Genomic DNA, 14,306 nt, shown 5'->3' with positions numbered 1-14,306 from the left:
ACACATTATCCTGCCTAATTCCTACAGCTATGGTAGCTTCCAACCAGCTAAATGTTAACAGCCACGATAAAAATTGTAAGTTATTCAGAATTTTGAGGCCCTGATTCCACACAGGACCTTATCATTGTCTAAGGTGAAACTCCACTTCAGCAGCTTATGATAAATCATTCTAGAATATATCAGGGGTGGGGTGTTTATGAATTACTTCTGTCATCTTAGTTAGCATCTTTCCAGTCACAATCTTCACCTCAGTGGAATTTCCACAAAAATAGAGGCAGTCTTCACAAACATAGTTTACTGATCACTCTTCCTGAGAGGCAATTTCACCACTGTTCATCAGGGAACTGGCAACCCTGGAATAAGAGCTTGCTTACTAATGTTAGATCTATTGCAAATTAATATCCAAGAGTACAGCAGACAAGAAGCAGCGCTCAGAAAAGCAGATAACTCATGGTCACGTGCTCTTCACATACAGGTGTCCCAAGGAAATGAGCAGGTTCCTGTCACACAGCTTGAAAATACGATTCAAGTTCAACACAAGAGTCAGCAGCTATATTTATCTCATCAATTAACAACATACCACTGTACTTACTGAAATGGCTGCACAGGAGTAAAATCCTGGCTCACAAATTGCAGATTTCACAAAAACACAAGCAGAAGGCAAATGTGATACAGATTACAAGGAGCTGATACTCCTGGAGTTCTGTGTGTGCTCACCACAGTGACAAAAATCTGCTTTAAAAGGCTAAACATGAAAAGTAATTTATCAATCATCCCACTAAATCTGACTTCTTCAACACTGTAAGGAGATTACAGGTGTTCTTAAATTAATTTTAGTTACATATTTAACTTGTAATCGCAGGCAAGTGTTTCAGCAGTCATATATTATGTGACTACACCTGTAGCTGACATAACAATATTCCCTGGCCATCCACTGCTGATTTGGGGCCCTGTCTGGTACTGACAAAACAGAGAAATCTAAAAAATCAGGGTTATCCTTAACTTCTGGATTACCTGCAAAGGTATCATCTGGCAGGTTTTTCATGCTTTAAAGCACAAATCACCAGCCAGAATTCAAACAAATGTGTCAGTGAGCACTCAGGAATTCATCAGCACAGACATCCAAGTTGTCTGTAAGAGGAAAACGTTTTGCAGGAACTCTGTGAATTAGTCTGATCACTGGGAAATTCTGAAAGGTAAATACAAGGGGGAAATTACTATATTTCATTTCCACAAGATTTTAATTTAGACATGTTTGCAGAGCATTTTTGCATAATAAGACACGAATTCCTATAACTAAATACATTCTGCACTTCCCATTTTTTTCTTAAAAATACAATTACATACACAACAAAATGTATTTTCTCAGACATTTGTTTATAAAGTTTTCACTGTTACCTAACAGGTACAAGTTTCACGAACAAAGCATCAATAATTAAGCTTCTGAAACTTTGTGTTACTTCCCATAAAAGACACCCACCCACATTTAGAGTTCAAAAGGTTTAAAATGTTTCTGCAGCATTACCAAGGGTCATGATGGTAACAGCAGACAAGGTAGGGAGACTGCACTGCTATTAATTATTACTTACAGTACATAGTAGTAAATTAATTGAGCAATAAAAGGTATTGCTGTGATTTATCAGAGTATTAAAAACTCATTCACTGGATTTTATTTTTTTTCCTACTGAACTACTGAATTCAGTATTATAAAGCAAGGATTTTACCTTTTCAGTTGAATTAGCTGATCCAGTTTTGGAGCAAGTTAAATTGAATTTTTATGAATATTACTAAGAAGAAAATAGAAGTTGTATTGTCATTAGAAAAGCAAAAATCAAGGGTAGGTATTTTGAAAATATATCCTTCATCTTAAATTTATGCAACTGCAGAAGTGTACAAATAAAGAAAACAAATATTGTTTAGGAAGTCCAGAATTTGGGAAGCTCAAAAAACCCCTGGACAAATGACAAAAAAAAATATGAAGTCCAACTTTAACAAAAGGAAAACAACTGTTAACCAGATAGGATTTTATCATCATTATTTTTTAGTTTATGAAGAAGCATTAACTGACAATGATGTTGCATTTCAGTGTCAAAAACCAAGCTTGTTCCAATCCATCACCACTCTTTCAGAGATTTTTTTTTTCAGAAATAAGCCATCTCTATTAAAAAGGGAAAAAGTAACTAATATCCAACAAACTTTCAGATAGCAAAGTTCTCAATATTATTCCACAAAAAATTCCTGAACTATTTTCAATTTCTTATCATTAATACTGGTTTTGGCACTACTACTTTTGTGCTAAAACTGCAGAAGCAGCCAGTATGGTACCAAGATGTAAAGACATGAATTACTGAGCTCAGCACTTTTGACTGCATGTATAATGCTCACAAATACATTATGTGTAAGAAAAACAATGTATTATTGCATAACATTCTTAATTGCATCTCTCCCTGCAGGACTCCATCGAAACACGGCGTGTTGTATCTCTATAAAAAATATTTTGTAGAAGGACTTTGGAAAAGCAGAGAGCTGGTAAACAGATAACCATTGCACATATAGTTACAATGCATTATGTATTTAATAACCTAATTTTTTTCAGTTGACAGTGCAGATTTTTAGTGAACCTGAATGGACAGTAACTCCACATGCTTATGTGTAGTGCTATCTTTACCTGCTCTTATAAAGAAGATAAGCTGCTAGCCCAAATGGCAGATACTATTTCCATGCTCACAAATACTGCCTAAGTATTTCTTCACTTAAAGACATATTTAGAGTTCATTGCTTTCCAGATTTGAATTTATATAGATGTTGGAGAAGAGGGAAGTTTTCTGAACTACATTTCCAGGGGAAGTGGCTGAGTTTGTTCTCCAAAAGTATCAGCCTGGAGGAGAGAAACAAAGGAACACGGTATGTGAATGGCTTCCCAGGACTGGACATCTCATTCTGATAACTTGCTGACAGTCTTTGCTCTTTAGTTCTATGCTATTTAGAACATGCATGTGAAGAAAGAGGAAAATATCTGAATTTTACAGGTAAAGTAGATTCTTGGGACTTGTGTGCAAAATCAGAGAGATAAATTTTTCTATCCCCTAATATCTACCAGAAAAATGGTGAATCTTTCCTTTAATTTCCATGACAGCAATTCTTGTTCAGTACTACAGGGGGATCACCTCTTTTTCTGTCATTGCTTTCTTCATTACTAAAACCAGGCAAGGACAATCCCAACAGCACATCTGCTGTGAATCTCTGACTGTTGTGAACAGTTCCTTCAAATGCCACATTATCAAATCCTGTTTAAGTCGGTTTCCCTTTGAAAACTCCAGCTTGGGCAGAAGGGAAAGCAAAAGAGGGGGTGGAGACCAGAGAGGAGATGCTGATGGCTGGATTTGTATTGGTCCTCCCAAGGTTCCTTCAGTGGAAGCTTTTCTGTGGTACAGTCTAATTATTCATCTGCTGTCTTTAATACAAGATATTACTGCAGCAGTTCAGATGGAAAGAGAGCTTGGGAAAGCATCTGAAGTTATCTCAGTCACTGCAGGAAGAGTCCTGACTCACACAGTGCTGATCTAGAACAGGGAATGTCAGTCTTGTTAGGAACCTTACAGAATCTTAAAAAAGAGTCGCTGCATCCTTCTAGACAAAGCCCAAGCTCATTCCTACCAGCAGCAGTCCTACACAAATAAAGAAATTAAGAGCTGATTAGTACAAAGCTGATCAGTGCCATGGTTCCAGCCAGCTCCGAGCTGCCCCAGCACAGGGCACAGCTGAGTTCTCAGCACCGCTGGGGGAGCATCTCAGGGAAAAGGCAAAACTGCCTGGCAGCGAGGGGAAGGGCTGAGGAAAAGCACCAGGGAAAGCAGGAGTGAAAACAGAAGAGCAACCCTGAGAGCCTTGAGCCTGGAAGAGTCCCTGGCTGGGGCTGGGGTGGGCAGAGGAGTTTGGATGGAAGGGGTGAAGTTGAGCCTAGGAAGAAGAGGAGGGGAGAAGAGGCAGGTGTTGTTTTTATTTTGCCTCTGTTTCTCACCATTTAAATCTGTTTGGCAATAAATTAAATTTATTTTCTCCATGTCAGGTCTGATCTGCCCATGACAGTCTCTGGTAAGAGATCTCCCAGTCCGTGCCTTGACCCCCAAGGCTGCAGGACAAGGTCAACCCTGCACATGCCCAGGTTGATGAACAACACCCCTGACAGCTGAGAGGGGAACAGAACAAAAAAGGGGGGAAAGGTAAAGGTGATAAGCATAAAGGAAAGGGAATACTGCATTTATCTGAAATCTTATCCCTACCTGGGCTATTCTTGACTGTAACTTCTGCAGTCAGTCTCTGATATATTTGGATATTTTGATCACACATCCATACTGCCAATATTTATTTCAGTGACACATTTGGGCCTCTCTACTCATTTAGTTCTATTCTCAGCACACAACCAGAACCCTAAATATAGTCCCAGTCTGTCTGTGGGTATCATGCTGTGCAGCTACAACAAGCATGCTTTACTGTAGTAACCCTTTCTTCTACCCCTGAATTGAGCAAGCACTTGGAAGGATCTGTATAAAATGCTCAATTTCTTTTATTGTGTCAAATCCTGTACATATTTGTAGGGAAAGATGTGAAACTGCATGGATATAAATAAAGAAACATGCTTTCTAATAAACGTTGTATTAATCTGACAGGGTTTATATAAAAACCAAAAAAGGAAAAAATAAAATACTTGAAAACCACATTTTCAGGAGATAAATGCTGAATAACCTTATGACACTTCCTGTCTGCTACACAATTAGCCTCCATTTCCACTAAATTTTTTCCAGAATCACACAGCTAATTTCTGGATACAAACTCTGTAAATACTACCTTTAATGCCAGGCCCACCATCCTGCCCAACATATGGAAAAGTTGATGGGGTTTTTTTCTAGTTTCCTCCCTTCCCTATTGAGTTCACACTTTCACATCTCCTTTCCTTATGTAACCATAAAATTCTACCAAGAATGTTCAGTTAGATTTTTGTCCATTAATAATGACACTCCTGGCTACTGAGGAGCACCAGTCTCATTCTTACACCCTCGGATTGTGTAGCAGTTGTGATATTGATCTAACAGTCCACAAAAACACGGCTCTCAATGGTTACCATAATTGAGCAAAACACGTCCATTCTGAAATTATTAATACTATCACAGGGAGATTAATTTCCTTTTGATGTTCTTCTATCAGGAACTCCACTTTGATTCATTGATGTCACAGAACAAATTAGTGCAGTACATAGCCAACAGTATGATATTAAAATCGGACATTATTCTGCAGCTGATATCAAACAATAAAGTAGCAGATGGCTTTTTTTTTTTTTTTTAGAAATGGCTTTCTTGTCAGAGTAAAGGGCTGCACAAACCAAAATTATTTCTTCTTCTGGAAGTTGTTCTTGTTGGTTGCATACCTGGATCAAAACTTTCAGTGTCTGCAAGGACTTCATTATATGATAAAAGGTCAAACGTTCAATGGTATAGAGAAGACAAGAGGTTTCATAAGCTTCTATGCTTTTTCTCTTTAGCTTCAAAGTGGCAACAAATCACAACATTTGGTGAAAAAAAAAAAACACTGACCAAACTGTGTTTACTTTTGGACAAAATATTTGCCATACATTTGATTTTAACAACCTTGTCTGTTTATACATGAGATTTACTTATGACACGTGCTAACTTTCCTGAAAGAAATTATTCCTTCATAATTAATTGAAAGCAAAGATATTTACTCTAGCATCAAAACTGGATTTGTAAGTGCAAGCACAACTGTTCCAATGTTCTTTCTTTCTACGTTCAACCTGAATTTGCTTCTCCAGTGGATTAAAGACAAATGCTGGGACTTGTCCTTTCTTTCAAAGGATGTAAATGCAATTCAGGCTCTTTCTGCACAGGATGCTCCCGGTGTTGTAAGGACATTTGCACATCTTTATTCAGCACAGCTGCTCTTCAGAACTGAAGTATTTGAACACCCAGGCTTGGGGACAATCTCCAGTGCAGAGGAACAGCCCAGCTGTGGCTGACACATTTCCTCCTGCTGACTGCCAAAATGCACAGGCACTGCAAGAAGGAGTGGTTGTCTGTGAGTACCTTGAAATTAATGAATTAAACAAAACACAAAGCACAAAAGTTTGTTTCACGTTGTTTTCAACCCTGAAAATAACAGGTAACTAAGAGCAGGGTTTGTGGAGCTATTCCTGCTCACCAGCAGAAGGACAGAACATCAGGTACAGCAGAATCCTGGAATTTGAACTGCACAGACAGGGTCAGAATATGTACCACATTTATTTCATATTTACTGTATGTCAAGTGGTTACTTCAATATCTTTGTACAGTTCAGTTCCCAAGAGCTTAGGAGAATGAACAAAATAGAGCCACTTACTTTGACCTCGGCCTGGCAAGGAAAGAGCAGGGAAACATGCTTACATATTTAGTATAAACAGAAGAGTTAAAATATAGAATTGAAATAGATCTGTAGAATCTCCAAAATAGGAATAACACTTCAAAACTTTCATCTAAAAACACCTCAACAGAGGAACATGTGTGCTGCTAAGTGGATTAGCAGCAATACAAGTCCAATGGAACAAAACAGGCCTTCTAACAACTTGCAATTTGCATTTCCCCATAGCAGACTGGTGATTAGTTTTACATTAATTGCAGCATCCTCTTAATACTATCCCAGCCAGGTTTCACTGGCAACAGAATCACTTTTTTCATTATCAATTCTTATTAGCTGTTATATGTATCTAATGCCAATATATGAGTTCAGTTGAGTTTTTCCATTATTCTCATTAATATAGGATCCTTTTGAAAGTTTGGACTACTTATGAGAGTGATTTGGGGTGGGGGCTGGAGAGGTTTAGCTATAGTTTATATTATCTGTCATAGGGAAAGTATCTGTACTTGGTTTTTAAAATCAGGTAAACTCTGGGCCATGATGTTAGCCTTTAATACTCCCACTTGTTAAAAGGTAGGTACTTAAATTCATTTAGAAGAGCAAATACATTACAAGTAAGTTAATAACACTAACCCAGGTATTTTCAGAAAGTTCTGTACAGCCAAGGGATTTCTTTCCTGAGCAAAATGTCTAACAAGTCCATAGCAGTTTTCATATACCCATCTCCAATTTTAACAAAATCCTTTGAAAAAATAAGTATCCAGACAGGCACAAACACAGGATAAGTGTTCAGCTTATTTTTTCTGATTTATTGTGCCTCTTTCTCTTCCACACCACAAAGCACCTCAAAAGCTGTAATCACCATCATTCTTAACATTAATGTTTAGAACATATCATGTCCTAAATGTTTAATATAGTGAAAGGTTCTAATAAAGCTAAATTAACAAAACCTCCAGTTTTCAGGGTTAAATTAAATCAGGGACCAATAAGATGGTGGGCAGTGAAAATACATTCTGTATTCACTGTAACAAACACCTGGCTTTGCCAGCAGCAGAGCAAGTACTGTGTTTTATGTAGAACACAATGTGGTTTGCTTAGCCTGGAAACAGCGAAAAAGAGTAGAAGCTTTCAAAACACAGAGAGTAGAACTTAGTGCTCTTTCCCCATAAAGCTGTAGAATGCAGGTCCCTCTCAGCTGTTAAGATTGAAGAATGACTCGGAGTAGAACAATAATGTCAGAAGAACAGTGAAGTGCACACTAGACAGCCATAAGAACTTCATTTGACTTGTATTGGCAATTGATTTAAATGGAATTGCAACCACCCATCAAGGTCAAGAGTGCTTTCTTGACATTAGGGACCTCTGTGTCAACTGTAAATGTACAGTGGTCATCTATTTTTTACAAACATGTTCAAATCATTATAAATCATGTTTTAGAATGATTGTTTTAATGTTCTAGGTAATGGGATTTTGCTGAATGGTAGTATTGCTTGCTGAACAGTTTGCAATTTATTCTTTGCTATACAAATGACTCCACAAAATAATAAAATACCCTTTATCAGATACTGCACAGCTTAACCAAAGAGATGGATCACAACAGGTACCTTCCACTTTAGTTTCACAATGGTACCACTAAGACAATAATGTTGTGATTTCAGGACAACAATGTCTTGCTTAACATTAGTGCAGAGCATTAGGCAAATGTTACACTAACACCTGAATAAAACCTAAAATATTGGTTCCAGGTCAAAATCTCTGAAATGTCCCACCACATCTATAGTAGACTGTTCTCCACTGAAGCTGACAGCAACCTGTTTATTTGGACTGTGTATACTTACAAAGAGCCCCCACTGGGACAGCTATTTCTAGGTTTCTCCAGCAAAAGGTGTTTATGTTGCCCTAAAAATCACATCTCCCTTTTGGGATCCTGATAATCAAAGTCCCTGACCAACAGGTCAGGGTACCAAGGGGTACCCTCTAAACATCCTTTCTATATGGTTCTAAGAAATTACTCATTCAGTTTCCAGGCTAACTATGTTCAGCTCATACCTATTTTCTGCCTTACTTTTATTTCTGAGGTAAATATATTATAATCATTAAGAGCCAAAAGGTTAAAATCAGAAAGAAAGAAGAAACAGGCTCACAGTGAATTACAGTCCTCACAGGAGTACTGGTGTTATCTCAGTTATTCTGTTTTTTTGTCATTCACTGCATTCATGTCTTTGGAAATTTTGAAAAACAGCAATCCCAGAATGGTTTGGGCTGGAGAGGACCTCAAAGCTCATCCCATTCCCACCCCAGCCATGGCAGGGACAGCTCCCAGTGTCCCAGGTGCTCCCAGCCCCAATGTCCAGCCTGGCCTTGGGCACTGCCAGGGATCCAGGGGCAGCCCCAGCTGCTCTGGGCACCCTGTGCCAGGGCCTGCCCACCCTGCCAGGGAACAATTCCTGCCCAAGATCCCATCCAGCCCTGCCCTCTGCCACTGGCAGCCATTCCCTGTCCTGGCACTACATGCCCTTGTAAAGTCTCTCTCCATCTTTTTCAGGCACTGGAATAACCGCAGTTAGTTCAAGAAATTGTGAAGTTGACAAAGAGAAAATGACAGTACAGACCAGAAGTAAAAGACCAGATTTATGTCTTAGAGAAGTAACAGTATTTGTATTGGCTCCAGCAACCACTGGCACAGCACAAACAGCATTTGTATGTTGGAATCTCTGTTGGATTGTGGTTTGTGATTCTCCACTTTTTAAACTTATTAGCACCTTATTGTGGAACTATAATTCAACTTACATTTTTGTTTACACACTTCTAGTCTTGTTTATATTTAATATTTCTAGTTCCTTAGTTGAAGAAGTTGTCAACAAACAAAACAAGTGGAAAAAATAGCAAATATAAAGTTAAGCGGGTCTAAATGTCATATCATAAAATTAAAGACTGAATAAATTCAAACTTAAATGAACAAGTTAATCTTATTTTTCATTGAATTACACTGAATTATTTTTATCTATTACTTAAGCTATCTTTAAGCAGTTATTGGGACTCCCTTAGCATCTGTTACATAAAGGGATTCCTTCACACCAGTTTTTAACTGCTGTAAACACACCACTATCACTATTTTTCTGCATTTGTTAGGGAAAAGATTCTTGAGGTTTGCTGCTTCCCCATCATTACACTGGATAACAGAAGTCTAATCTGGATTCTAGTCCAGGCTTGGTCTTGCAGAGCAGCAGCTCCTGAGCAGCAATGGTCCCACACAGTCAGAGCACCGGGAGCATCCCAACACCCCAACTGCCTTCCCAGCCCAAAGCTGCCTCACAAGTTTGTAAATCCCTTTTCCTCCAGTGCCTCCTATTTGACTAATTACCTAATCATAATTTGGTAACCTAACAGTAATTGACAGCATAGAAATGCAAAATAACCATGGCCTGAAAGCTGACATGAGCAGAGTTATACCACCCAGCATCCCAGCTTTCACACAACTACTTCATTACCTGTACGCTTCTCAGTAATGAATATGCTATTAAAAGGGTTTTTTAATTTTCATGTTTCTCGTGTTGTAATTCTCCAATAAATTTCCCTGACTTCCAACATAAATAAGTTTCATTATTCCTCATTATTAAAAGAAACAAACACATTCTCCTTCACTGAAAGGGTGTCATATAATTAGATGACCTTCCTACATAAAATCATGAATGAAAAAAAGACCTGACAAGTTGCATAAAAATATTTAATCAGACATTAGGACATTAAATACAGTTAGTCAAAACACAAGACATTATTGTACTAACAAATGCTTTCAGAAACAGTCTTTTACAATACAAGAGATCAAAACAGACTTTAGTTTTACTACATCATTAGACAAGTCCCAGATTTTCAACAATTTATCACCAGTTTCTTCATTTGGTTGCTTTAAACATGCTTTTAAAACATACTTGATAACTAGTAAAAATTGTATACAATGCAAATGACATTTCAGATAAGTTTTATTGACTTAATGCTCTGGTAATAAAATTATAACAATCAGTATTATTTTGATTTATTGCAAATTTTACTTTCACCTTTAATGGACTTGGTGCATGGCAGAATTGAATGTAATGCTGCTGCCACCTCAAGGTCACTACAGAAAACTGTGATGGTTCATTTTGGTCTATTCCTATCTAATAAACAGTAGGAAGATTGAATAACTAAGAATGAACAGGCTCCCTTGTTTCCATAAACTTGTTTGATGCTCACTGTGTGCAGATTCCATGTGCATATTTGCAAAGAAAGATGGATTTTCTGCCTCTGTGTACATGGAAGTGCAGACACAGACAGACAGACAGACACAGGACCTGCAGACCAGTGGAAAAGCCCAGTGCTGAGGGTGAGAGGGAAAAAAACTTTGGGTGCCAAGGACTGTTCATAAAGTGAGCCAAACCATGCAGTCCTAATTTTCACACAAACTCATGAATGAGAATTTGAACTTAGTAAAATTGCATAGGAAATCTCAGTCCTTTATCTTTCCAGGGTTTATGGTTTTTGTTGTTTGTTTGTTGTTTTTTTTAAGCTTTCACATAAAAATCACAATAGGATGAACAACTCCGGTTTGTCATATTTATGTTAATATCTTGATATAGATCTTGAGGGGATAAGTGCAGAGTAGTTTTTGTAACCAAAATAGGAAACTTGTGCAAATTTTCTTATTTAAGATTCTGCAGAACAAATTCATATTTCAATGAAGAACCACGTCTTCACTATAAGTATCTGCAGTGCTGAGTGTTTCTATGGATGCTCAGAAATAATCTAAGTTTGTACTCCTATAAGTTCTACAGAAGCATAGCAAAAGTCTCACGTCATCATCTACATTTACAAATATGTGGTCAGTTATCTAAATTTTGTAAAATTTATCATGGTTAGGTTAATATGACTGCTACCCTGAAGTTACCTGAAAAATGTTGCACCCAAAAATTACAATCTACTGCTTAAAACCCACCTCAAGTAGCTCAGTGCTTGAATAAAAAACTCTATCTAATCCTATTTGGTAAAAACCAGATTGCAATTCAAGTAAAAAAGTCTGCAGGAGATCAATCTATGGAATTTAAGGAAAGTTGCCAGGACCCCTCACTGAAGGACAGAGGACTGGTCCATGATTCCCTTTAATGATATGAGAAGAACCCAAATGCACTTCTTATTTCTTGATTTAAGCTACCCAGTTTCCATGCTGAGCAGGAAGTTTCAATACTTTTAGTCTGGCCAACATTGGTAATTAATACTCAATTTAAGTCACAGATATACCAGAGTTTCACACCTGACTGGATTTCTAAATTTTTGGTGCTATTTTATCTTTTTTAGGGGCCTAGCATGTAGTACATACTCTAGATGTTCTTGCTTGCACCAGAAATTAGGGTATTTCAGTCCACACTGAGTGATTTAACAAGGAAGGAAAAGTAATGCCTTCTAACTACAACTGTAAAAAAATATCACCAATTAAATCAATTATAGGAATATTAGCTACATTAGAACTCCAGGGAGTCCAATTCTTTTTAGGGAATCTCCTTTTACAGGTGAAATATTAATTTACGTAATGCATGATCTGATTCCAGGCTTCCTGAAGCTTATCATTCACAAATGAATTCTCCTGGATGTGTAAATACACACCAAGGACAGTCACTGGGGCATTTCTGAATGGCAAATGTAGCAACTGGGATCGGTATGTACCTGCTCTAATGCAACATTTCACACACAGATAATTTCTCTTAAGAATGCAAAAAGCACTTCTGTATTTTCACTGACTATAACAAGATGAGTGGTACCTTGCTGTCGTTTTTGTTGGAGTCTTTTGTGCATATGACTCCCCCTGCTACAACTGACAGTAATAAATTCTGCATTCCCTGCGCTGGATTACAGACCTAAAGCACTGTTTGGAGTAAGAGCTGGCAAAAATATCAGTATCTATGTAAAGTAATAAAAAGGACCCAAAAAAATAATGGACATTACAATATAGTACATCATGTGGCAAGGCTCTGTGGACTGCCTTGATATTTTCTCTATAGATAAATAATCTTTGTCTCTGTTCTAAGTGGAGTTTCACCATGGCCACTTCAGCAGTAAAATCCCATTCAAAATGTATGATTTTACTAATTTAAAGCAGATCTGTCCTCAGTACATGTACACAGACCACACTTTATATTCACCCAGGTATAGGGAGACTGCCTGTTCTGAGGGCTGTGAGAAGACCTGAGACTTGAAGACAATGGCAAAACACGCTTCAGAATCTGCAAGTTTATAATTTCCACCCCCAAAAAAAAGAAAAAGGTGGCAGTAAGGTCCTTCCTCCCTCACACTCAGCTGCAGCCCAGGTTTATCCTGCTTTCCACCCACTCCAGACCTTCAAACAAGAGACAAATGTGCCACAGCAGTACTTTGACCAAGTCCATAAAAATCATCTCCCAACACACTAATAGCAGTTAGGGGTGTGATTTTGGGTGACACTTTTATGTAAGATTTAATACAGAATGCAGTTCTAATTATGTTTTGCCAATATCACTGGCAGAAAGCAGCTTTCATTTCCTTCATGGATGAAACCAGCAGATACAGCAACTGTGAAAAGCACTGCTGTGCCAGTGTAACTTCTATATAAATCATAACTTATATAAGTTGCTGTTGGTATAGCAGTATCAAAAAAAAAAAAAAACCTTATTTACTGTAGAGAACATTTTAGCACCTTGCCTTGAGCCAATGTGAAGCTTTCCACAATGTCTCACTCTTTTCAGCTCACCTCTTCTGCTCGAGACCAATGAGAAGTGAGTATGTTGAAGATAGTAACAATATTCCACAGAATAGCATGAGGAGAATTTTGGGGAAAAAAATTATATTCTCTTATTCCTGAGAAAAAGTTGTAAATATAAGTTAAGAAGCCGATGAGAAAGAAATATGGATTTTTTTTTTCTGTAAAAAGCAATTCCAAATAAGTGACTTACAGTCAAATAACTAAGATTCAAGGGAATGAGAGTGAGTTTGCAAATAATAGGACAGATGCTGTTAAATCATCTCTAAATTGCAATTACGTATTTTACGTATACACTTACTTGCACACATAAAATTAGATTTACATAGAGCTTAGAGATGGCCCTGAATCACAGGGTTTAAATCTGGAGTCAAGCCTATGTCTACACTCCCATAAAGCTGGGGGAAGCAGGGGATTGAATACAGGGATTTTTAGTCTCATTTCCTGTACAAAATCAAGTAGATGTGATTCTAGGAGACAGAATAAGTCATGTAGGAAAGCAGAGACAAAGTGTTTTCCCTTTAATTCACGGAAAAGTATACCTAAAGTACAGAGTGAAAAAAATTTCATCATTTGATAACATGTCATGGAAAAATACAAGGTCTAAAGTAATGAGAGATGCACTGATTTGCAGTGGTAGCAGCACTAAAATAATTAAAAGACAGATCAAGGGGAAACAAAAGACAAAAAGATAAGAAGTTAAAAATGTATGGTTATTCTCTGAATATATGACATATCAGATTCCCAGCTTTTTAGCAAATACTAATAATTTAGATTTAGTAAACATATTAGTAACCATCTTCTCAAAAACAGGAGATACGTATCTAAATTAAATTAATATAAATCAGCCCCTAGATGTCATTGTTGCAGCTGAAATATCACTTAATACAGAACTTTCCTAATTCTCCAGCAGGAAAGGCTGTGTAAAGCAAAATAAACCATCTAAGTAATATAAATTCTGCTCAGCTTTAATGCCTCACTGCCAAAGCACAAAGAGCTCTGAGGCTGTAACAAAAAGATAACTAATTCTAACTACACAAAAGGACTGTGTGTGAGGTTTGGGTTCTGGCAGCAGAGGAGCACAACCATCCCAAAGGAAATTGCACTCTAAACCTTATGGCATAAAACATCACAC

The sequence above is a fragment of the Poecile atricapillus genome, chromosome 10 (assembly GCF_030490865.1).
Source record: "Poecile atricapillus isolate bPoeAtr1 chromosome 10, bPoeAtr1.hap1, whole genome shotgun sequence".
NCBI lineage: Eukaryota > Metazoa > Chordata > Aves > Passeriformes > Paridae > Poecile > Poecile atricapillus.
Note: the sequence above shows the minus strand (reverse complement) of the source record.